The sequence below is a fragment of the Lutra lutra genome, chromosome 8 (assembly GCF_902655055.1).
Source record: "Lutra lutra chromosome 8, mLutLut1.2, whole genome shotgun sequence".
In the NCBI taxonomy this organism is placed as follows: Eukaryota; Metazoa; Chordata; class Mammalia; order Carnivora; family Mustelidae; genus Lutra; species Lutra lutra.
Window position 1 is genome coordinate 23888719 of NC_062285.1, and position 25463 is coordinate 23914181.

Genomic DNA, 25463 nt, shown 5'->3' on the forward strand with positions numbered 1-25463 from the left:
TACGAATTTTGGATTGAAGCCCTAACCTCTGGTGTGACTGTTCTTAGAGATAGGGACTTTAAGGACATAACTGAGGTTTAATGGGGTCATAAGAGCAGGATCCTAATCTGATTGGGTTTATAAGAAGAGAAAGAGAGAAAGGGAGATAAGTAAGGAGTGAGACAGAGAGAGAAAGAGAAAACTAGATCTCTTGTTCTCCATGCAGAAAGGAAAAGCCATATGAAGACACAGTAAGAAGATGTCCACAAGCTTAGAAAAGGAAGAAGTCTTATCAAAAACTGACACTGACATCAGCTTGATCTTGGACTTGCAGCTTCCAGAAATGTGAGAAAATAAATGTCTCTTGTTTAAGCCAGTCTTTCCTATGGCAACCCTAATAGACTAATACAATGCAAAAATCAAGAAGACTAAGTAACTGTCTTTGCCTTTCTAATATGTACACATGAATCTTTCTTAAGCAAAAGAATTCCTAAATTTTATTAGCTATACTATTTGTCTCAAATGTCTTCTTTATGAATTTTGTAGAGAACATTGTGGTTAACTCCTCGAAATCCAATTCCACCTTTCCGCCACTATATATCAACAATATGGCTGAGTAAATTGCTTGAGCTCCAGGAAGATTTCTGATTAATATAAACCAATCATTGCAATCATAAAGCTCTTCTTGCAGAGTGGTTAATAACTTCAAGCTTAAACCAACCATAGCGTACCAATCCCCTGGCAACAGAGATGGATTTCTAAACTATTAGCCAAATTAAGGAAGAACACTTCTTCAAAGGTTAAAGAAGAGATGTTCTCTTTATTCCACTAGATACCAATGAGGAAATAGCCACCATCCTTAAACCCCAAGAGGAACAAGCCTTAAAAATAAGCATATATTTCGTATACCGGATAAGAGCAATAGTGAGGATATAGTTCCTGAGGACATTCTTGAACTACGGAATCAATCAAGATTCAACTACGGAATCTTGACTTTTATTCTGCTTCTGAACTTCTGGTTATGTGAACCATTTTCATTAATGATTTAAGTCAAACTGACTTGTGTTTTCTATGTTGCAGATTAAAGCATACTAACTGAAGCAGTAAGCAATTATTTTTTCAGTAAATACATAATGAATACCTACCATGACCGGCAATCTCCTATACATGAACAAAGCAGAAGCAATTGCCTTTCCCTCATACAGCTTATTCTAGCCAATTATCTTTATTTTGATTCTCCATCCTATCTACTTTATCTACAATCACTTTACATATTGCTCTGATCTTTTGTGTGCATGCTGGAAGACTTATTCCGGTTTGTCTACTTCAGTGCTTAACTGATTTTCTACACCACTAATTATGTTGTTTATCACCTCTATGACCAATCTTTCTTCTTCCCTCTATTTTGCTACTATGTTTTTAGTTTCTTTACCATCCTCTCCCAATGTGAATCCATTTGGTATCATCCATCCTCACTTTCCTCCTTTTCTATAACATTTTATCTCATATTTTCTATCTTCATCAGTTTTTTTAATAAATAAAGGGAATTCCTTTTTTTATACTATTGATGATGCAAACAATATCTTAAGTTGACCTCCTACAGTATTTTCCACTGAAAGCATCTTGTCTTCCTTGTAACTTCACCTGTCCTCTATGACCTTCAATAATAACAAAAAATTAAATCCTCTATTTTCCCCAGTTTCTTAAGTTATACAAACTTCATTTGTTATATGTTTCTATGTAATATACAATATGAATATATATAACTACTGTGCATAAAGTTTCTGTGAAAAAAAATGATAAGCAACAACTTTTTCAAAGAGTAAAAGCATGCTTTCTACTATCAAGGAATAAAAAGTCCAACCTGATTGTGAAAATCATTATTCACTTCCCTGCCATAAAGAAAAAACAGCAAATGTAAAATCTTATGATCTCTCATAGAATGGATAAGTAAATGCAAACAAACTTTGAAAAAGCATAATGACAGATAGGAATTGAATATTAATAAAACAAGTCTGGGATATACCTTTATTCTGTTTTGTGCCAGGAGAAATAATACTCCCCCTCTTAACTACTTCAGCTCAAAGAAGAACGACATCTGAAAATCAGGGATTTGCCTTCAGAATTTAAACCCTAATGAAGACAGAATCACAACATGGCAGGATAATTAATGAAGAAGATAGGATACATATCATCTGTTAATACAATTTAATAGAAATAACATTTGTACTATTCTATATACTACCTTTGTCCTCTTAACTTCCTCACTTACTATACAATAGAGTAATTATAGTTAAAATTTAATCTTTTCAATCCCCATTTTGTAATGAAAACATAAATTAGAGTGGTCTGGCTTAGTCTAGGCTACAAGAGTTAATTTCAGTGTAACTTCTGAAGATTTATCTTTTTTTTTAAGATTTTATTTATTTATTTGAGAGAGAGACAGTGAGAGAGAGCATGATCGAGGAGAAGGTCAGAGGGAGAAGCAGACTCCCCGTGGAGCTGGGAGCCCGATGCGGGACTTGATCCCGGGACTCCGGGATCATGACCTGAGCCGAAGGCAGTCGTCCAACCAACTGAGCCACCCAGGCGTCCCTGAAGATTTATCTTAATTGTGAATTGTGAAAAGAAATGGGTTGTTAGAGTGGTATAATAAGAATCAATGAGAATAAATTTGAAAATATGTCTTTAAACCATAGAAATATGTTTAAAAATAATTACATATTAAACTTTTCACTAAAGGAACATAGTTTTAAGAATACCTCTTAGTTATTCATAAAATGAAACAAAATGTGTTTACTGTTTGATAATTATATCACTTAACATATAGCCCCTAACTTGGGTCTCTGCTCCTAAATGGATTATATTTTATCTACTTTGAACTGAAATTTCCATCTGCTGACCTACTCATCTAGCTGATACAAATGATTTTAAATATGTTTGTTTCTTTTGTTGATATTTGTGTTGCCTCCATTTTTAGTACTGCTAAAGAACTGTATCATTTTCATTTCCTTTTTCTCAGATCATCCATATCAACAACACAAGACTAATTAGCTTAGAAGAGCTACCTGTTCTGAAATCACTGAGGAGAATCACAAGAAGCCTCAAAGTAATCTCTGTCAATGAGTTCCCACTTTTTATTCCCACCTTCTGTGATCGTGCTGTGACTTTGACAACCACCCTTGAGGGAATAGTTTTGCCAGCTTACACAGTGAATCAAAGGCAGAACTAGGAAAGGGATGGAGCCCAGTATTTTCCACTATTTGTCGTCTTTGTACCAGTGTATACAGTGTTTCCTATTCCAAACTGACCCTGCATGACTTTCTGCAACATGATAGGATCCCCACAGTGGTGTTATTTCTGGGAACACTTAAGTACAAAGAGAGCTCTTGACATAGCTTAACCAATGTAATATTTAATAGCATCCATAAAGGAAAAAATCACAAATGGGTATGGTCTTGATTTTCTCGTATTAAAAAAAAAGTGTTTTTACAAATACAAAGGAGTATTTTGAAATTTATAAAATTAAAATGAGAATTTGTGATGATCTAAAATATTAAATCATATATTGTAGATAGATATCAGAATACATAGCTACCTGTCACAAATATTATTTTGGGGGGGCACCTGGGTGACTCAGTGGGTTAAAGCCTCTGCCTTCGGCTCAAGTCATGATCTCAGGGTCCTGGGATCAAGCCCCACATTGGGCTCTCTGCTCGGCAGGGAGCCTGCTTCCTCCTCTCTCTCTGCCTACTTGTGATCTCTCTCTCTCTCTGTCAAATAAATAAATAAAAACTTTAAAAAAAAACAAATATTATTTTTGGTTATGAATTGCTTTCTAAACAAAATAGCATACGAGTGCTCCTACAATTTCTAGAAGTATAATATACATTAGAAGAATCCAGCCAATTTTATTCCACATGATTTTAATAATATAACAATTTTTTTAAAAAGAAAACCTAAAATCATGGGGTGCCTGGGTGTCTTGGTTGGTTAAGCAGCTGACTCTTGATTTCAGCTCTGGTCATGATCTCAGTGTCCTGGGACAGAGCCTTGAGTTGGCTGAGTGGGAAGTCTCTTTGTCTCCCTCTTCCTCTATCTCTCTCCCTGCTCATTCTCTCTCTTTCTCTCTCTCACACACACACAAATAAATAAATCTTTAAGAAAAAAAGAAAATGTAAAATCAAATTTTCTTAGGGTATAAAAGCAATGACAGAATCATCTAGAGAAGGTGAGATCCTGGCTGATAGGTGCAACTATTCCAAAATGTTTTTCCCCCTTTTGCAATAGTCAAACCATAATACAATGCCACCACCTATTGATGGAATGGCAGAATTGAAATTCCAAAATTGAAATTCCAAAATTACAAACAACACAGTATCAAATATTTATAGGAATTATAAATCAAGATACAGAACATAGTTCATTAATCAATGATTAGATGACATATGTCAGTAATACTTTTAGATGGTAATAGATTTGTTTACATCAATTGCTTCTTTGACGTTCTGGCATTCTGTGGAGTGGCGCAGCCTTTCTTTAAGTGCCAATTATTGCTTGAACATAAGAAATACATAATTAATGTTAGTTTCCTTACATATATTTAAAAGTAAATGTTAGAAGAAAAATATTGTAAGAATTATTTTTTCACACAACACGTAGTCACACTGGATTGAATATTAGGGATCTGAAGAATACATTTTGGGGAATCTAGACTTCATTTTCCAGAAATGGATTGGATTGGATAACATCCAGTAAGCACATTTAAAAATAAACTTTATGCTATGGAAATTATACTCTCCAGTGCTTACTAAGACTTACAAGAAAGCAAGAGACATCCCACAGACCAAACCTAAGGAAGAATCCCAAGAGAAGAGCCATAAGCCAATGAGCTAAATATCTCCCAGATGCCCTGAAAGAATGTGTATTTGTGTTTGGGTGGGGGATGGAGGGGGAATTGCTTTCAAAGTTCTTGGGCTTTAAGGTGTCAAATCAAAAGACAATAAGTTGAACTTCTTTGATGTTGTTAGATGAAACTGAACCTTTCAAATAGTTATATCTTTAGCAAATGTGCAGAATAGAAAAAAAATACACTCACCACCTCAGGAAAATAACAAGGAAGTAAGGTTGTGTTCACACAAAATCTAGAAAGAGCAATAAAAAGTTGGGCTTGAGAATTTGTGATATTGAAGTTTTCCTCTGACAGGATGAAGTTCTTATTTCCGTTATCTATATGGTCCAAGAATGTTTCAGCTGAGAAAGCAAGATAAAGTGGTCTATGGCTGCATTACTGTACAGTATCACTGGAACATCTGGATGAATCAAATTGAAAATCTCTTTAAAGGACAAATAATCTACATTATAAAGCCATACCAGATTCTCACAAATAAAGCTTCACAGAAAATATGCTTATAATACAGAATCATAGGGCCAACAAGGGAACATTTCATCATAAAATGTAAAAAAACAACCAAATATTTTTGTTGGTACAAACTAAAATCAATCATTGATATTTAAAATTCAGTAAGTTTGTTAAAAGCAGGTAAAACAAAGCTAAGTAGAGAATTAATAAATAGAAGACTGTATTTCCCATATACAATGCTGCAGAGACATATACAATGAAAGAGAAGTTGAGACATAGAATATGAAATGACTAAACCTAATGTGTGCTTCTTCAGATTTCCAGAGATAGACAATAAGTGGAATGCCTGAGAGAAAATATTAAAAATTAAGTGGTTGACAAATTTTCCAAGCTGATCAAAAACATAAATCCCTTATGGATATCGCGGAGGGTATGTGCTATGGTGAGTGCTATGAAATGTATAAGCCTGATGATTCACAGACCTGTACCCCTGGGGCAAATAATACATGAAATATTAATAAAAATAATTTTTAAAAGACAAGAATTATTTAAAAAAAAGAATTATTTTTTCTAATTTGAAAATGTACAACAAACACCAAGGTAGATAAATACAAAAGAAACATACCTACGTAATACAATGAAACACAGAAAACCAAAACACAGGTAAATAAGTGCTCTCGTGTGCAAACAGAGGGACAAGACAGGTTTCCTAAAAGAAATGACAATTACATAAACTACAGACTTCCCAAAAGAAATGGTAGATAGCAGACAATGGTAGAATGTTATTATTAAAATGGGAGAAAACAACTCTCACATTATTCATGTATTATTATATTATATTATATTATTTTATTTTATTTTATTTTATTTTATTTTATTTTATTGATTTAGGGTTGACACATAATGTTACATTAGTTTCAGGTGTACAGCATAGTGATTCAACAAGTCTATAAATTATGCTATCCTCACCACAAGTGTAACTTACCTTCTATTGCCATACAACACAATCAACAATATCATTGACTATATTCCCTATGCTGTATCTTTTTTCCACATCACTTTTTCATTACATAACTGGAATCCTGTATTTCCCATCCCCTTTACCCATTTTACCCATCCCTTTTCCTCCTTCACCTCTAGCAACGTTCAAATTGTTCTCAGTATTTATGAGTCTGTTTCCACTTTTTGTTTATTTTGGTTTTTTTTAGGTTCTACATATAAGTGAAATCACATAATATTTGTCTTTCTCTGTCTGACTTATCTCACTTAGCATAGTATTTTCTAGATCTACCCATGTTATTGCAAATAGCAAGATCCTAACCTTTTTATGGCTGAGTAATATTCCATTGCATATGGCATTTCTTCTTTATCCTTTCATCTGTGGATGGACACTTGGGTTGCTTCTGTATCTTGGCTATTATAAAAAATGCTACAATTCACAAAAAAGTGCATATATCTTTTCTATTTAGTGTATTTGTTTTACTCATCTTAATACCCAGTAGTGGAATGACTAGAGCATGTGGTAATTCTGTTTTCAATTTTTTGAGGAATCTAAATTGTTTTTGATAGTGACTGTACCAGTTTACAACCTCAGCACAGTGCACAAAGTTTCCATTTTTCCCACATTCTCACCAACATTTGTTATTTCTTGCCTTTTTGATTCTAGCCATTCTGACAGGTGTAAGGTTTTGGTTTGCATTTCCCTGATGATTAGTGATGTTGAGCATCTTTTTATGTATCTCTTGGTCATCTGTGTCTTCTTTGGAAAAACATCTATTCTGTAGGTCTTCTGCCCATTTTTTAAATTGGATTATTTGTTTCTAGGATGTTGAGTTGTAGGCGTTCTTTACAGATTTTGGTTATTAATCCTTTACCAAATCTATCATTTTCAAATATTTTCTCCCATTCAGTAAGTTGCCTTTCTGTTTTGCTAGTGGATCACTACTTTGTGCAAAAGATATTCTTTGGTGTAGTCCCAGTAGTTTATTTTTTCTTTTGTTTCCTTGCCTGATAAGACACCTCTGGAAAAATGTTACTACAGCTGATGTCATAGACATTACCACCCGTGTTTTCTTTTAGAAGCTTTATGGCTTGAGTTTTCACATTCAGGTCCTTGATTCATTTTGAGTTTTTTTTTTTTTTTTTTTTTTTTTTTGTATATGATGCAAGAAGGTTTAGTTCCATTTTTTCATATAGTTATCCAGTTTTTCCAACACCGTTTATTGAAGAGACTGTCTTTTCCCCCATTGTATATTCCTGCTGCCTTTGTCATAGATTAATTGACAGTGTGGGTTTATTTCTAGGCTCTCTATTCTGTTCTCTTGATCGATGTGTCTACTTTGTGCCGGTACCATACTATATTGATTATTACAACTTTGTAGTATATCTTGAAATCCAGAATTGTGATGCCTCCAACATAGATCCTGGAGAATGTTCCACATGCACTTGAAAGGAATGTGTATTCTATTGTTTTTGGATGGAATGTTCTGTTTATTTCCATTAAGGCCATCTGATGTAAAGTGTCACTCAAAAGACATTGTTTCCTTATTAACTTTTTTACCTAGATAATCTGTCCATTGATGTAAGTGGGTGTTAAAGTCACCTACTGTTATTGCATTACTGTCAATTTCTCCCTTTATGTGTGTGTTAGTATTTGGTTCCTGAGCCCTCTGCACCAGGGGTGCTCTAGGAAGCTGTCTGGATTTGAAGTGACGGAGACCTGTGTTCTTAGTGCAATGACTGGAGCTGTAGACCCAAGGGTGTCGCGGTGTGTGCCATGTTGGGACCATATAGGCAGAATGGCTGGAGCTGGTGTGGTCTAAGTAACCAGGGCTCGCTAGGCAGTGAGTCCTGCACTACCAAGGTGGAGAGGGAAAATAACCTGGGACACTTGCCAAGTTGTCTGACCCAGAAAGTTCCAGCAGCTCCTCCAAAATTTGGCACAATTCTAGGACTAATTCCTTTATATTCTTTTGCTCTTTTAAACCACAGCTTTTTTTCTGTGCCCCAGAGCATCCAGGGCGAGGGTGGGCTAGGGACCTTGCTCACCAAGGCAGCAGGCCAGCTATATGGCATCTAGAACTAAAGATCAGATACTACCACAACTCACATGAATTCAGATCATTATTTATAGTTAAAGGAATAATTTTCCAAATAGAATAATTCTAAATTCATGGGCACCTTATATATAATACAGCAAAATATAGAGCTGTGTCTGTCACAACAAGAAAGATATTGACAAATCCTCCTTAATAGTGGGAGATTTAACATTCTCTCTAAACGACTGAGCAACTAGATTTTTTAAAAAGGTTTTCAGACTGTGGATGGAGACAACAATGAATTAACCTTTTAATCTATTAGTGATACATAGGATGACACACTAAAAAATCAGGGAGGAGATACTCCTCTCAGTCGTGGACAAAACTTTCACAAAATTTGACCATGAACAAAGCCTAAAAGCAAGTGTTTCCAAGTACCAAAGTAACGAGATCACAAAATATGTGTTCACTAAATATAATTAAACTAGAAATTCATAATAAATAGAGTAAGAAATACTTAAATATTTAAAATTTACTTGTAAATAATAAATTAAGGGAGAGAAATAATGGGAATATAAATATGTTTAAATGAAGGATGATTATGAAATAGTATATATCAAAACTTGTTTAATTCTTACCAATTTTGTAGTACTAAATACTATATTAGAAAGCATTAGAAAGATTAAAAATTAATGACACTAACAACCTAACTCAGAAAATAGGAAAAAAAGAACAACAAACAGAGATAATCATTTTGCAACTCCTAATGAAGTAATTGATTCAGGCAAAGTTTTTAGTGGATGCCAAACCATTTGATAAAAAGCTGACATAAAATGGAATTGATACAAAACTCAAGTAGGGCCCATGGATTCTTTGCTAGTAAATGGAATCACCTTCCACTGTGATCAGTATTAGCAACATTAATAATTAACAGCCAGCTTTTTGATGTAATTAATAAGAAACAATTAGTCTTATAATATTCTCGCAAAGAAGCATTTTATCAACTTAATAATGTACTCAAAGTAAGTCAAATAAAATCTTTACACTTAAACTTCTAATTTATAGGAAATACCAAAACCTACAGTGATAACAAATACCAAACAATCTACAAAGGAAACATATATACTTTAAAAATCAGATGTTCTGGGGCATCTGGGTGGCTCATTGGGTTAAAGCCTCTGCCTTTGGCTCAGGTCATGATCTCAGGTTTCTGGGATCAAGCCCTGCATTGGGCTCTCTGCTCAGAGGGGAGCCTGCTTCCCTCACACTGTCTGCCTGCCTCTCTGCCTACTTGTGATCTCTGTCTGTCAAATAAATAAATAAACTCTTTTAAAAAATCAGATGTTCTAAGGGAAAACTGATCTGATCTCTTCAAAAAACTAATGTCATAAAAAAGAAGAGAGGGGAATGCTCTGTATTAAAATATCCTTTAGAGAAATACTACATATTGCCATTGATTGAATCATGGTCTGAAGAAACTAGATTTGAAAGGGATTGTATGAACTAATGGAGACATGGATAATATTAAATAATATTAAATTATTTTAGGGAATGATTAATTTTGCTAGGTGTGATAATCCTCTTGTGGTTATGTAGAAAAGTGTCGTAGTTTTAGAGATGGATACTGAAAGAATTAGGAGTATCTTGTTATGATATCTTTAATTTACATTTAAAAATTTACCAAGAACAGGTGAAACCAATGATTTAATTGTTAAATCTGAGATAGATGTTTATAATTCCCTTTATTTTTTGTGTTTGAAATTTTTTATAATAAGTTTCAAAAATAAATAGCAAAGAAAATAGAAGTAGCCTCAGAGATCTACTATTCTTAGCTAATGTGAACCAGACATCAGCCCATCCAGGCTCCTGTCACCTAGAGCTGCCTCCCAATGTTGCACAATATTTGGCACTGAAAGATATAGGGGCAGAGGTCATCCATTTCTCAGCAAGCATGGCCTTCTACACTGAGTGATCATGACATTAATTCAACCTTCTCTGGTCTTAAACTTAGTATTCAAACATGAACTGGGAGTCAAGCAAATTTGGACAGCTCCTACTTGAAATAACCAAGAATGGTGGGGAGACATTCTAGGATTAAAAGAAGTTTCAACTCTTGAAACCAATATTCCTTTCCAGTTATACCATTGCTGATTTTATTTAAATCCTGCCAAACATTTCTTTTCTGGCTGTCTCATTCTAACCAGTTTATAAGCTTTATCTGATGGAAATTGCCATTCTTCTTCCAGAATATGGGAAAAAGAATTATATTCTTATATGGATAAAAATTAAGCAGTCCAATTTCATAATCATTTATTCGAGCCTCAATCTATCCAAAAGGCATGCAGTATGTGCTATGAGGGACTCATAGATAGGCAAGCTCTAGAAGAAAGCATAAGTGACATTGGGAGAGAAAGGTCTTAAACATTAAAGGCAAAGTTTGCTGCAGAAATCCAGAGAAAAAACACTATCTATAAAATGAACCATGGGACAGGCTATGAATAATGATTTTGTTTCTACCTTATTCACCCTTTCATTTCTTTTTCTTGCCTTGCTGACTATGACTCCTTTATTAGGCTGAATAAAAGTGACAATAGCAGGCATCCTTTTCTTGTTGCCAATCTGAAAGGGAAATTTTTCTAGTTTCTCCACTAAGTATGATGTTGCCAAAGGCTTTTTTATTTTTTATTCCTGTAATGGATTCTATTGGTTGCCACCAAGGTCCTTTTCATTAAATCAGTCAGTGTAGCCAACCCCCAGCTATTGAAAATTAACTGACAGTTTAAGTTTATAGCTGCCTTTTCCACAAAGAATTGCCTGGATCAAACTGGAGCCAGTGGGGCAACTAGTGTCTACTCATTGAAATAGGATTACCAAGACTGACCACTTTGTAAATACCATTGAGACATTGAAGAAAGAAAATTGTAGGCTCATATTTAGTAATCAGCAATCTAAGACAAAGTATGAGACTCAAAATTCTCCTTGGCAGCATTAAAAAAATATTTTTTGCCATAAGGTAGTAAATAAAGCTAAAGGCTAGATTTAGAATTTATTTGTGAGACTATCATAAATTCAGAGGAGGCCAGATTCTCCTTGCCTACGTCAGTGCCCTCATAATAAAGTGGGATCCTGAGGTTTGGGATGGGCTATGTAGCCTCACTTCCTCTCTACATGTGCCTATCCACAGATGCCTTGGATATCTTCCCATTATGGCAGTTGGCTTCCCACAAAGAGAAGATCCAAGAGATCAGGCAAAAACTTCAATACTTTTTATAACCTAGTTTCAGAAATCAGGTACCATTACTTTCACAATATTGTATTGGCCACACAGTTCAGCCCCATTCAGTGGGAAGAAAGCACTCAAGGGCATGAATATCAAGAGACATGATTCATGGTTGCCATCATGGAGGCTGAGTCCCACAGACCACACTTTGGTTTTTAATAATTCAAGTCTCTCCTACACATGAATTCTCATAAAGTCTCATACTCTTGCAGTATCAGCTTGAATTCCATGGACCTCATCCTCTAAATCAGGGACAAGCATGTATGTGCTTCCTTGAATGTAGTTTCTAAAGACTAGTGAATGAAGAGACAGTTACTGGTCTGGACACCCATTAAAATGGTGGGGCAGGGATAGGATAATCACCATAGACTCTTCCATGTAAAACTGGTAAAACAGAAGGTACAAGAAAGTTATGGGCCCATAGCATTTCTAAAATCTAGAACATCAGACACGTGTTCATAGTGCCTTGAATAAGATTTAAGTTTTGGGAATCATTCACTGTGTATCTGGATCTTCCCTCTGAACTTTTTGTTCTACCCTTTCTTTACTATAAAAAGTATCTCATGTTTGTAACTGTGTCATGTTCTCAGCCTTCTTCCTATATAAATTTGAGGATTCAGAGTTCAATTTTTAATTTTATTGTCCCTGTTCCTTTCAGTTCAAATTAGTGCTGCTTCCATAGTATGATAATTTTTTAAATTTTACATTACTGTTTTTTTAAGTTTTTATTTTAATTTCAGTTAGTTAACATACAGTGTAATATTTGTCTCAGGTATACAATATAGTGATTTAACACTCAACAGTGTGAGAAATGAATTCACAACTATATGGTCAATTAATCCTTGACAAAGCAGAAAAGAATATCCAATGTGGGAGAAGACAGTCTCTTCAACAAATGGTGTTGGGAAAACTGGACAGAAACATGCACAAGAATGAAATTGGACCATCTTCTTATACCAAACACAAAAATAAATTTAAAATGGATTAGAAGTCCTAAAAAAAAATGTGAGACCTGAAACCAGAAAAATCCTAGAAGAAAACAAAATATGTTTATTTTTAAAATCTTTGTGGTTCTCCTAGAAATCTTACTGAAGTTTAATTCCTTAGATAAAAGCCACACTGCAAGTCTCTTTGAGATAAGCCTTTTTCTTTCTTTTATTTTTAAATTTATTTATTTATTTTTTTTTTATTAACATATATTTTTATCCCCAGGGGTACAGGTCTGTGAATCGCCAGGTTTACACACTTCATAGCATTCACCATAGCACATACCCTCCCCAATGTCCATAACCCCACCCCCTTTGTCCCAACCTCCCTCCCCCCCAGCAACCCTCAGTTTGTTTTGTGATATTAAGAGTCACTTATGGTTTGTCTCCCTCCCAATCCCATCTTGCTTCATTTATTCTTCTCCTACCCGCTTAACCCCCCATGTTGCATCTCCACTTCCTCATATCAGGGAGATCATATGATAGTTGTCTTTCTCCAATTGACTTATTTCGCTAAGCATGATACCCTCTAGTTCCATCCATGTCGTCGCATATGCCAAGATTTCATTTCTTTTGATGGCTGCATAGTATTCCATTGTGTATATATACCACATCTTCTTTATCCATTCTTCTGTTGATGGACATCTAGGTTCTTTCCATAGTTTGGCTATTGTAGACATTGCTGCTATAAACATTCGGGTGCACGTGCCCCTTCAGATCACTACGTTTGTATCTCTAGGGTAAATATCCAGTAGTGCACTTGCTGGATCATAGGGTAGTTCTATTTTTAACATTTTGAGGAACCTCCATGCTGTTTTCCAGAATGGTTGCACCAGCTTGCATTCCCACCAACATGTAGGAGGGTTCCCCTTTCTCCACATCCTCGCCAGCATCTGTCATTTCCTGAGTTGTTAATTTTAGCCATTCTGACTGATGTGAGGTGATATCTCATTGTGGTTTTGATTTGTATTTCCCTGATGCTGAGTGATATGGAGCACTTTTTCATGTGTCTGTTGGCCATCTGGATGTCTTCTTTGCAGAAATCTCTGTTCATGTCTTCTGCCCATTTCTTGATTGGATTCTTTGTTCTTTGGGTGTTGAGTTTGCTAAGTTCTTTATAGATTTTGGACACTAGCCTTTTATCTGATATGTCGTTTGAAAATATATTCTCCCATTCTGTCAGTTGTCTTTTGGTTTTGTTAACTGTTTCCTTTGCTGTGCAAAAGCTTTTGATCTTGATAAAATCCCAATAGCTAATTTTTGCCCTTGCTTCCCTTGCCTTTGGCGATGTTCCTAGGAAGATGTTGCTGCGGCTGACGTCGAAGAGGTTGCTGTCTGTGTTCTCCTCGAGGATTTTGATGGATTCCTTTCTCACATTGAGATCCTTCATCCATTTTGAGTCTATTTTCGTGTGTGGTGTAAGGAAATGATCCAATTTCATTTTTCTGCATGTGGCTGTCCAATTTTCCCAACACCATTTATTGAAGAGGCTGTCTTTTTTCCATTGGACATTCTTTCCTGCTTTGTCGAAGATGAGTTGACCATAGAGTTGAGGGTCTATTTCTGGGCTCTCTATTCTGTTCCATTGATCTATGTGTCTGTTTTTGTGCCAGTACCATGCTGTCTTGATGATGACAGCTTTGGAATAGAGCTTGAAGTCCGGAATTGTGATGCCACCGACTTTGGCTTTCTTTTTCAATATTCCTTTGGCTATTCGAGGTCTTTTCTGGTTCCATATAAATTTTAGGAGTATTTGTTCCATTTCTTTGAAAAAAATGGGTGGTACTTTGATAGGAATTGCATTAAATGTGTAGATTGCTTTAGGTAGCATAGACATTTTCACAATATTTATTCTTCCAATCCAGGAGCATGGAACATTTTTCCATTTCTTTGTGTCTTCCTCAATTTCTTTCATGAGTACTTTATCGTTTTCTGTGTATAGATTCTTAGTCTCTTTGGTTAGGTTTATTCCTAGGTATCTTATAGTTTTGGGTGCAATTGTAAATGGGATGGACTCCTTAATTTCTCTTTCTTCTGTCTTGTTGTTGGTGTAGAGAAATGCAACTGATTTCTGTGCCTTGATTTTATATCCTGACACTTTACTGAATTCCTGTACAAGTTCTAGCAGTTTTGGAGTGGAGTCTTTTGGGTTTTCCACATATAGTATCATATCATCTGCGAAGAGTGATGGTTTGACTTCTTCTTTGCCGATTTGGATGCCTTTAATTTCCTTTTGTTGTCTGATTGCTGAGGCTAGGACTTCTAGTACTATGTTGAATAGCAGTGGTGATAACGGACATCCCTGCCGTGTTCCTGACCTTAGCAGAAAAGCTTTCAGTTTTTCTCCATTGAGAATGACATTTGCTGTGGGTTTTCATAGATGGCTTTGATAATATTGATATATGTGCCCTCTATCCCTACACTTTGAAGAGTTTTGATCAGGAAGGGATGCTGTACTTTGTCAAATGCTTTTTCAGCATCTATGGAGAGTATCATATGGATCTTGTTCTTTCCTTTACTAATGTGTTGTATCACATTATTGATTTGCGGATGTTGAACCAACCTCGCAGCCCTGGAATAAATCCCACTTGGTTGTGGTGAATAATCCTTTTCATGTACTGTTGAATCCTATTGGCTAGTATTTTGGTGAGAATTTTCGCATCTGTGTTTATCAAGGATATTGGTCTGTAGTTCTCTTTTTTGATGGGATCCTTGTCTGGTTTTGGGATCAAGGTGATGCTGGCCTCATAAAATGAGTTTGGAAGTTTTCCTTCCATTTCTATTTTTTGGAACAGTTTCAGGAGAATAGGAATTAGTTCTTCTTCAAATGTTTGGTAGAATTCCCCTGGGAAGCCGTCTGGCCCTGGGCTTTTGTTTGTTTGGAGATTTTTGATGACTGTTTCAATCTCCTTACTGCTTATGGGTCTGTTCAGGCTTTTTATTTCTTCCTGGTTCAGTTGTGGTAGTTTATATGTCTCTAGGAATGCATCCATTTCTTCCAGATTGTCAAATTTGTTGGTGTAGAGTTGCTCATAGTATGTTCTTATAATTGTCTGTATTTCTTTGGTGTTCGTTGTGATCTCTCCTCTTTCATTCATGATTTTATTTATTTGGGTCCTCTCTCTTTTCTTTCTGATAAGTCTGGCCAGGGGTTTATCGATCTTATTAATTCTTTCAAAGAACCAGCTCCTAGTTTCGTTGATTTATTCTATTGTTTTTTGGGGTTCTATTTCATTGATTTCTGCTCTGATCTTTATGATTTCTCTTCTCCTGCTGGGTTTAGGGTTTCTTTCTTGTTCTTTCTCCAGCTCCTTTAGGTGTAGGGTTAGGTTGTGTACCTGAGACCTTTCTTGTTTCTTGAGAAAGGCTTGTACCGCTATATATTTTCCTCTCAGGACTGCCTTTGCTGTGTCCCACAGATTTTGAACCGTTGTGTTTTCATTATCATTTGTTTCCATGAATTTTTTCAATTCTTCTTTAATTTCCTGGTTGACCCATTCATCCTTTAGAAGGATGCTGTTTAGTCTCCATGTATTTGGGTTCCTTCCAAATTTCCTCTTGTGATTGAGTTCTAGCTTCAGAGCGTTGTGGTCTGAAAATATGCAGGGAATGATCCCAATCTTTTGATACCAGTTGAGACCTGATTTAGGACCCAGGATGTGATCTATTCTGGAGAATGTTCCATGTGCACTAGAGAAGAATGTGTATTCTGTTGCTTTGGGATGAAATGTTCTGAATATATCTGTGATGTCCATCTGGTCCAGTGTGTCATTAAGGCCTTTATTTCCTTGTTGACCTTTTGCTTGGATGATCTGTCCATTTCAGTGAGGGGAGTGTTAAATTCCCCTACTATTATTGTATGATTGTTGATGTGTTTCTTTGATTTTGTTTTTAATTGGTTTATATAGTTGGCTGCTCCCACGTTAGGGGCATAGATATTTAAAATTGTTAGATCTTCTTGTTGGACAGTTCCTTTGAGTATGATATAGTGTCCTTCCTCATCTCTTATTATAGTCTTTGGCTTAAAATCTAATTGATCTGATATAAGGATTGCCACTCCTGCTTTCTTCTGATGTCCATTAGCATGGTAAATTCTTTTCCACCCCCTCACTTTAAACCTGGAGGTGTCTTCGGGTGTAAGATGAGTTTCTTGTAGGCAACACATAGATGGGTTTTGTTTTTTTATCCATTCTGATACCCTGTGTCTTTTGATTGGGGCGTTTAGCCCATTAACATTCAGGGTAACTATTGAGAGATATGAATTTAGTGCCATTGTATTGCCTGTAAGGTGACTGTTACTGTATATTGTCTCTGTTTCTTTCTGATCTACTACTTTTAGGGTCTCTCTTTGCTTAGAGGACCCCTTTCAATATTTCCTGTAGAGCTGGTTTGGTATTTGCAAATTCTTTCAGTTTTTGTTTGTCCTGGAAGCTTTTAATCTCTCCTTCTATTTTCAATGATAGCCTAGCTGGATATAGTATTCTTGGCTGCATGTTTTTCTCATTTAGTACTCTGAATATATCATGCCAGCTCTTTCTGGCCTGCCAGGTCTCTGTAGATAAGTCTGCTGCCAATCTAATATTTTTACCATTGTACGTTACAGACTTCTTTTCCCGGGCTGCTTTCAGGATCTTTTCTTTGTCACTAAGACTTGTCAATTTCACTATTAGGTGACGGGGTGTAGACCTATTCTTATTGATTTTGAGGGGGGTTCTCTGAACCTCCTGGATTTTGATGCTTGTTCCCTTTGCCATATTGGGGAAATTCTCTCCAATAATTCTCTCCAATATACCTTCTGCTCCCCTCTCTGTTTCCTCTTCTTCTGGAATCCCAATTATTCTAATGTTGTTTCGTCTTATGCTGTCACTTATCTCTCGAATTCTCCCCTCGTGGTCCAGTAGCTGTTTGTCCCTCTTTTGCTCAGCTTCTTTATTCTCTGTCATTTGGTCTTCTATATCGCTAATTCTTTCTTCTGCCTCATTTATCCTAGCAGTGAGAGCCTCCATTTTTGATTGCACCTCATTAATAGCTTTTTTTATTTCAACTTGGTTAGATTTTAGTTCTTTTATTTCTCCAGAAAGGGCTTTTATATCTCCCGAGAGGGATGCTTTAATATCTTCCATGCCTTTTTCAAGCCCGGCTAGAACCTTGAGAATCATCATTCTGAACTCTATATCTGACATATTACCAATGTCTGTATTGATTAGGTCCCTAGCCTTTGGTACTGCCTCTTGTTCTTTTTTTTGTTGTGAATTTTTCCACCTTGTCATTTTGTCCAGATAAGAGTTTATGAAGGAGCAAGTAAAATACTAAAAGGGTGGCAACAACCCCAGGAAAATATGCTTTAGCCAAATCAGAAGAGATCCTGAATTGTGAGGGGGGAGAAAGGGGATAAAAAGGGGCTCAGAAAGAAAGAAAAAAAAAAACTATTAAAAAAAAGAAAGCCGATAAAGAAATAAATATAAAAAGAGGAAAAAATATATATATATTAGATAAACTATTTAAAAAACGTTGAAAAAAAGAAAATGGTAAAAGTTAAAAAAAATTTAGCAGAAGAAGAGAAAAAGAAAAAAAAATTGAAAAAGAAAAAAAAATTAAATTAACTGCAAGGCTAAAAAATCATGGGGAGAAAGCCATGAGTTCCGTGCTTTGCTTTCTTCTCCTCTGGAATTCCGCCGTTCTCCTTGGTAGGTGAACTTGGTCCTGGCTGGGTTTCCCGTAGATCTTCTGGGGGAGGGGCCCGTTGTAGTGATTCTCAAGCGTCTTTGCCCCAGGCGGAGTTGCACCGCCCTTACCCCGGGCCGCGCTGAGTCATCCGCTCGGGTTTGCTTTCGGGAGCTTTTGTTCCCTGAGTGCTTTCCGTAGAGTCAGGAGGACGGGAATGAAGATGGCGGCCTCCTGGTCTCCGGCCCGGAGGAGCCGAGAGCCCGGGGCCCCACTCCTCAGTGCGCCCTCAGAGAACAGTGCCAAATGACTCTCGTCACCCTGGCCTCCGGCCGCGCTCCGAGCTGACCGAGCCTGCGACCGGTTCAAGGTTCAACCCTGAGCTGAGAGTCACTCCTCGGCTCTGTCTCTGCAGCCGGCTTCCCCGTTCTAATACCGGTAAGCTCTGCGACACTGAGACACCCCCGATCCTTCTGCGACCCTGCGGGACCTGAGGCCGCGCTGACCCCGCCTGGGCTTCACCCCAGTTAAGCCTCTGGAGCGATGTCCTTCAGCAGAACAGACTTTTAAAAGTCCTGATTTTGCTCCGTTGCTCTGGCGCTCGCCGGGAGCCGGCCCCTCCCCCCGCGGTCTATCTTCCCGTCGCTTTGGATTCACTTCTCCGCCAGTCCTACCTTGCAGAAAGTGGTTGATTTTCTGTTTCTGGAATTGCTGTTCTTCTTCTCTTCAATCTCCCGTTGGATTTGTAGGTGTTTGCAATCTTTAGATAAGCTATTTAGCTGATCTCCCGCTATCCGAAGTAGTCTCAGCCTGCTACTTCTCCGCCATCTTGACTCCTCCCCCCTTTTTTTAATTTTTTATTAATTTCTTTTCAGCATAACAGAATTCATTGTTTATGCATCACACCCAGTGCTCCATGCCATATTTGCCCTCCATAATACCCACCACCTGGCTCCCCCAACCTCCCACCGCCCACCCCTTCAAAACCTTCAGTTTGTTTTTCAGCCATTTTTAAATGTTTACATCATTCATCATATGGAAAGTCTAGGAATTCTCCAAACCAGCAAATCCTTGATTTTCATGTTTAACAGTTATTTCCTGAGCATATCTCTCTCTTCTTGCATTTTACTACTGGCAACAAGAAGCAGCCAACTGGCACATTGAGCATGTGCCTGGCAGTTACCCAGTTCACTAAAAAAATTTTCTACTCTCCATGTTAGTGCAGGAGACAGCATGTTACACAGGGAGTCCCTTCACTCTGGTTTCCAGTAGTATTTTTCTCACTGTCCTTTAAGCCCTCACTGTCCATCTCCTTGGAATCACCTGGCTCCCATAAACAAACTCTTTGCTTCCATTTCCCTAACATTCCTTTTAAAGGCCTTCTCCTTTTACCTCTTTCCTCATTTCAAAGCAATGCCCACATTTTTTAGATTTTTCTTAGAGTAGTATCACAGTCCCAATACCAAAATCTCTATTATCTATTGCTACATAAACAATTATCCCCAAATGTAGTGGTTTAGAATAACGATGAATATCTTCTATCTCTTTGTTTCTTTATACAAGAATTTAGGTATAGTTTGGCTGGGTAGTTCTGACTCAGGGTTACTCATGAGGTTCCGTCAGACATCAGCTGGGGCTGTGGTGATCTGAAAGCAGAAATAGACTGGAGGATTCACTTGATGATGGCTCACTCACATGGCCACCAAGCTGATGCTGGCTATTGGAGGAAGGTTTCAGTTCTTCTCTATGTGGGCCTCTCTACAGGACTATCTCAGTGTGTCATGACATGTTAGCTGCCTTCTCCATGAATAAGAGATCCAAAAGAACTAAGGCAGAAATTTTAACACCCTTTATGACTTACCCTCAGAAATCACACACACCACTACACATGACATCATGTTAATTGAACCTGATAACTGAGAAATGGCAAGTACAGCTGAGCCTTGAAAAACGCAGGGGTTTAGGGGTGCTGACTCCTCATGCAATTGAAAATTTGGGTACAAATTTTGACCCTTTAAAAACCTAACTACTAAGAACTTTCTGTTGGCTGGAAGACTTACAAATTAAATAAGCAGCCAGTTACCACATATTTTGTGGTATGTGTAATAAACTGTATTTTTATAATAAAGTCAGCTAGAGAAAATAAAATTATGAAGAAAATCAGAAGAGCAAATTTATAGTACTGTACCATATTTTAAAAATCCACATATTAAGTAGATCTGGGCCATTCAAAACTGTGTTATTCAAGGATCAGCTGTACTCTGGATGTCTGGTAAAAAATGTGTTCCAGACGGTGAGGGATAAACTCTACAAAGATTCAGGGGCCTATCAAATCAGTGAAACGTTTCATTGGTTTATTGGTCTGGCACTTCTGGACTTCCCTCCAAAATAATGGACAAGTTATGTACCTTGTACTTCCAACCCCTAAGAAAAGAGAACAATGCTTAGTAGCTTGCTTTTTGCCTCAGAGGCAGTACATTCCATATTTGAGCATAATATTCTGTCTCATTTATCATGTGGCCCATGAATTCTTGAGTGGAGTCAGATGCAAAAAGATACCTTGCTGCAAGGTCAGACCACAGTAAAGCCCCTCTGCCCCTTCAACCGTATAATCTTACAGGATTTTCGGTTCCCAGGATACCTGTGGTAGAGAAAGAAGCTGGGTAGACACCTAACAAAACCCAATAGGAAAGTTACAGCACTGAACAAAGGCTATTTCCTCATTTGTCCCCAAACTCAGAGTTTACCTTGCAGTTCTGCCAGCTGTCCTGACTATCTCTCCATTTGTCTCTGCAGGTGATATTTCCTCTGTCTGAACTATTTTATCATTGTATATCTTGGCTCACTCTTTCATGTCTCTATTTACATGCTACTTTATCATGAGTTAGGGAAGGACTAGATAAAATTGGAACCAAAGGAGCTCTCCTTTCTCCAGAGGATTTAATGTAATATACCAAATACTTCATTTGTTTTTTGTATGTGATCCACATTATAATGTAAATTTGATGAGCATAAGAGTATTTGTCAATTTTTTAACTGTTGGATCCCCAAAGTATATGCAGAAAAGTGCCTGTATAGCAGAGAGTAAGAAAATATTTATTGGATGAATAAATGCTAGACCACAATTTTAGTGAACGTCTAATGAACATCTTCATTTCAATGCCCTTGAAACACTGATCATTATCTGTCATTCCACATGGCAGACAGAAGAATAACTCCATCCAAAGATGTTCATGTCCTAATCCTTGGAAACTGTGAATATAACTTGTGTAGATTATGTGGAAAAGGAGAATTAAGAGGAAATTAAGATTGCTAATTAGTTGACCTTAAAATAAGGGCATTATCCCAGAGTAGCTGGGTGGACTCAGTGTAATCACAAGAGTCCTTAAACCTGTAAGAGGGACAAGAGGAGGAGCTCAGAGTGATGTGATTTTTGAAGAATGCAACTAGCTCTTGCTAGTTTTAAAGATGGAAGAAGGGGGTGACAAGCCATGGAATGCAGGCAGCTTCTAGAAGCTGGAAGAGGCAAGGAAATGAACCCTTTGCAAAGCCTATAGAAAAATAAGTCTTGGGTTTAGCCTGGTGAGATCCTTTGTCAGGCTTATGACCTTCAAATCTAAGGTAATACATTTGTATTTTGTGGTAATTTGTTATGATTGCAATGGAAAATTAATATACTTCCTCCCTGTTCTCTTTAGATTTACTTATTCTCTCCTATACCCTCTTTACTACCAGGAACACAGTATAATACAGTGTCATAGGTTTCTTTTTTTTAAATTTTTATATATTTATTTGAGAGAGAGCATGAGAGGGGAGAAGGTCAGAGGGTGAAGCAGACTCCCCATGGAGCTGGGAGCCCAATGTAGGCTCGATATCGGGACTCCGGGATCATGACCTGAGCCGAAGGCAGTTGCTACCCCAACTGAGCCACCCAGGCACCCTGGGTCACAGCCTTCTTTCAGGAGCAGTGTCGGCCTCCTCAAATCCAGTTTCTATGTAGTAGTTTCAGGAAACTTCAGTTCTTAGAAGATAAACTCTTGCTTATTTACTCCTATTTCAATATCTGGAACCAAGCACACCTTATAGCTTTGATCCCCATTTGTGTTTCTAATCTGTTTCTGATACACAGAGATGCTAATCTTGTATTTAGACATAGTTGTTTTATTAAATTTTTAATGTCCCCTTACTTTCATAGTAAATCACTAAGTTTTATCCATTCTATTTCTAAAATATCTTGTGGGATTTGCTCCTCATTGAAATTGTCACTGGTAATGTTCTCCTCTAAGTCCTAAGCATCTCTTCAGGGATTATTGCAGTTAACTTCCTAACTGGTTTAGCTATTTCCAGGCTTTCCCATTTTAATTCATTGTCCTCTGCATACTGCCAGTTATCATTATAAGATATAAGGATGATGTTATTACTACACTGTTGAAAAATCTTAACTAGCTCCTATTATATTTAAAGTCCGTAGTATTAAGAACTGAGTAGTATTAAGGCCACAAGCTCTGGAATCTAATTGCCTGTGTTCTGCACTTTGTTTCAATTCAGCTTCTGGCTCAGAAAAATCTGGGTGTAATAAGTCAAGCAGAGAGAGTCAATTATCATATGGTTTCACTTATTTGTGGAGCATAAGAAATAACACGGAGGACATGGGGAGATGGAGAGGAGAGGGAGTTGAGGGGAATTGGATGGGGGGGGATGAACCATGAGAGACTATGGACTCTGAAAAAATCTGAGGGTTTTGAAGGGGAGAGGGATGGGAAGTTGGGTGAGCCTGGTGGTGGGTATTATGGAGGGCACATATTGCATGGAGCACTGGGTGTCATGCATAAACAATGAAATCTGTTACACTGAAAAGAAATTAAATTTTTAAAAGTCTTCATTTAAAAATAATATTAATAATACATGTTCCTTCACCATGTAGTTTAGGAGTCATGGTGAATAGCACATATATCTTATTTTTATTAAACATGTTTTTTAAATTTTTAAAAAATATATTTTCTTAAATCGAAAAAAAAAAAAGAAAGAAAAATCTGGGTGTGCATCCTAGTTTTTCCATGTATTGCATGACTCAGGGAAAAGTTTTTATTCTCCTAAGAGATCATTGTTGTATTTTCTCCAGAGTGGTAAGTACAGTACTGTAACACATGGAAATTTCTTAGACAGTAACTGGCATAATACGTGATCAATAAATATTAACTGCTTAACTATGTAAGGTAGTATTCAATGTTATTAAGATTCTGGTCCTTTATATTAGTCTGTCCAGGCTGCCATAACAAAACACCAAATATTGGGTGACTTAAGTAACAAATAAATTTTCTCACAATTTCGGAGCCTGCAAGTACAAGGATCCAAGTGCCTTCAGGGTTAGTTAATGGTGAGGCCTCTCTTCCTGGCTTGTAGACAGCCACCTTCTTGCCTCTTGTTTATGTGCATGTGGAATCAGAGAGATTTCTGGTGTCTTCCTATTCTTATTAGGACACCATTGGGTTAGGGCTCCATCTTTATAACCTCATTTGGCTTAATCACCTCTTTTACAGAACAGTCTCTAAATATACTTATATCAGGGGCTTCAACATATGAATTCAGAGGGGACACAATTCAGTCCATGACACCCTCCTTAACCTGACATTCCGGACTCATCTCTTTCTACTGATACAAATGCCAGAATCCTGCCATAATAGTATTTCGTGCCAAAAATGCACATCCTCTCATTCTTCTCTATTCAGAGTTCTATCCCGTTCAAATGCAGAAATAACTGACCTTCCATCTTTGCTCCTATGTTACTTTGTTCAGACCATTAACATAGCTAACATGAGATTAGTATTTTTCAGATATGTATTTCTTTTACATACAATGTTTTCTGTTAAATTTCATAAACATTGTATAATGTAATTATTATTAATGACCTTCCTTTATGAATGTAGCAGCTGAGCCTCAAAGAAGTTCTTTATTCATCTTATCAAAGTTGAGAACACTAAAAATGTGCTTGTTTGTAAAGGATATACTATTCACTGATTAGGAAATATTGAAAGAGGAGTAGGTTTTATGGGAAAAGATATTTTATTTGACACATACCAAGTGCAAGGTGCCTATGACTTATCCAAGTATGCAAATATTCTGTACCCACTTAATATAGCCAGTCTTGGATTAACATACAATTTGGGACTTAATCTTCTCAGTCCATAATGGTTAATACAAGTAAGTGTTTGGTTGCAAATAATCTCTTCTAGTGGTTAGTAAAGAATAATGTGTTAGTGAATAATAATGCTAAATTATTTATTTATTCTATATGTTCAACATTCTTTTTCTTCTCATTTTTACCATATATCTTAATTTCTAAGCAGACAATTTTTAAAATCATAGAAGTGGACAGGATCTGAAGTGAACAACATGAGATAATCTAAAGGTAGTTCTTTTAATTTATAGATGAAAAAACACAGTATATTTAAAGTGGCTCATCCAAGGTCACAATTAGTACTCACATAAGAAGTAACACTCATATTTTCTTTTTTTAAGTTTGTACCTCTTAATCATATTCATAATCATAACATTCATATTTTCTCATTCTACCAGTGATTCTCAAGCAGTATTCTGCAGAACATAAATTATGTGAGAAGCTCAGTGAATAAAATCATTCAAATATCTTTGAACCCTGAATACAATCCTCTCTCTTAGAGAGTTGCAGTTAACAATTAACCCAGAATTTAATTTATTTTTATTTTATTTTATTTATTTAACTCAGAATTTAATGATAGAACCCCTTTTCCAGCATGTATTAATTCTAGTAGAAGATGCTTTGGGAAATTATGCACTGTGCCGTATTTGAGAATGACAGTGGTTGGCTTAAATGCTTGGTAGGAAAATTTCCTGCTGAGATGAGGTCAGGCTAATGCAAAGGTAAGAATTTCATTTGTTTTGTAGATTTACACTGTTATTGGAAGATGTAGAGCATATTAAAAAATAGTTTCATTAGTAAATGAGTATGGGATCATTTGAGTAACTTCCTTAGAATGTATTAATCATATTGTAAGGTAGGTTTTTTTAAAGATCTGATTTCTTTTAGGTAAATGGAATGTAAATACACTGAATTGGGTGTTTGAGGGCTTCCGGTTGGAGAACTGTTCTTTCCATGGTAGTTGCTGGAAACCAGG

The 25463-nt window shown here is 36.6% G+C and overlaps 1 long non-coding RNA gene across 1 annotated transcript in view; it reads left to right on the forward strand.

Annotated features, from left to right (window-relative positions):
* The window catches only part of LOC125107212 (uncharacterized), a 62530-nt gene extending 37067 nt beyond the window's left edge, over window positions 1–25463 (forward strand). Inside the window, exon 3 of the long non-coding RNA XR_007129483.1 lies at window positions 25376–25463. This is a non-coding gene — a long non-coding RNA (uncharacterized LOC125107212). The remainder of the gene's footprint in view (window positions 1–25375) is intronic.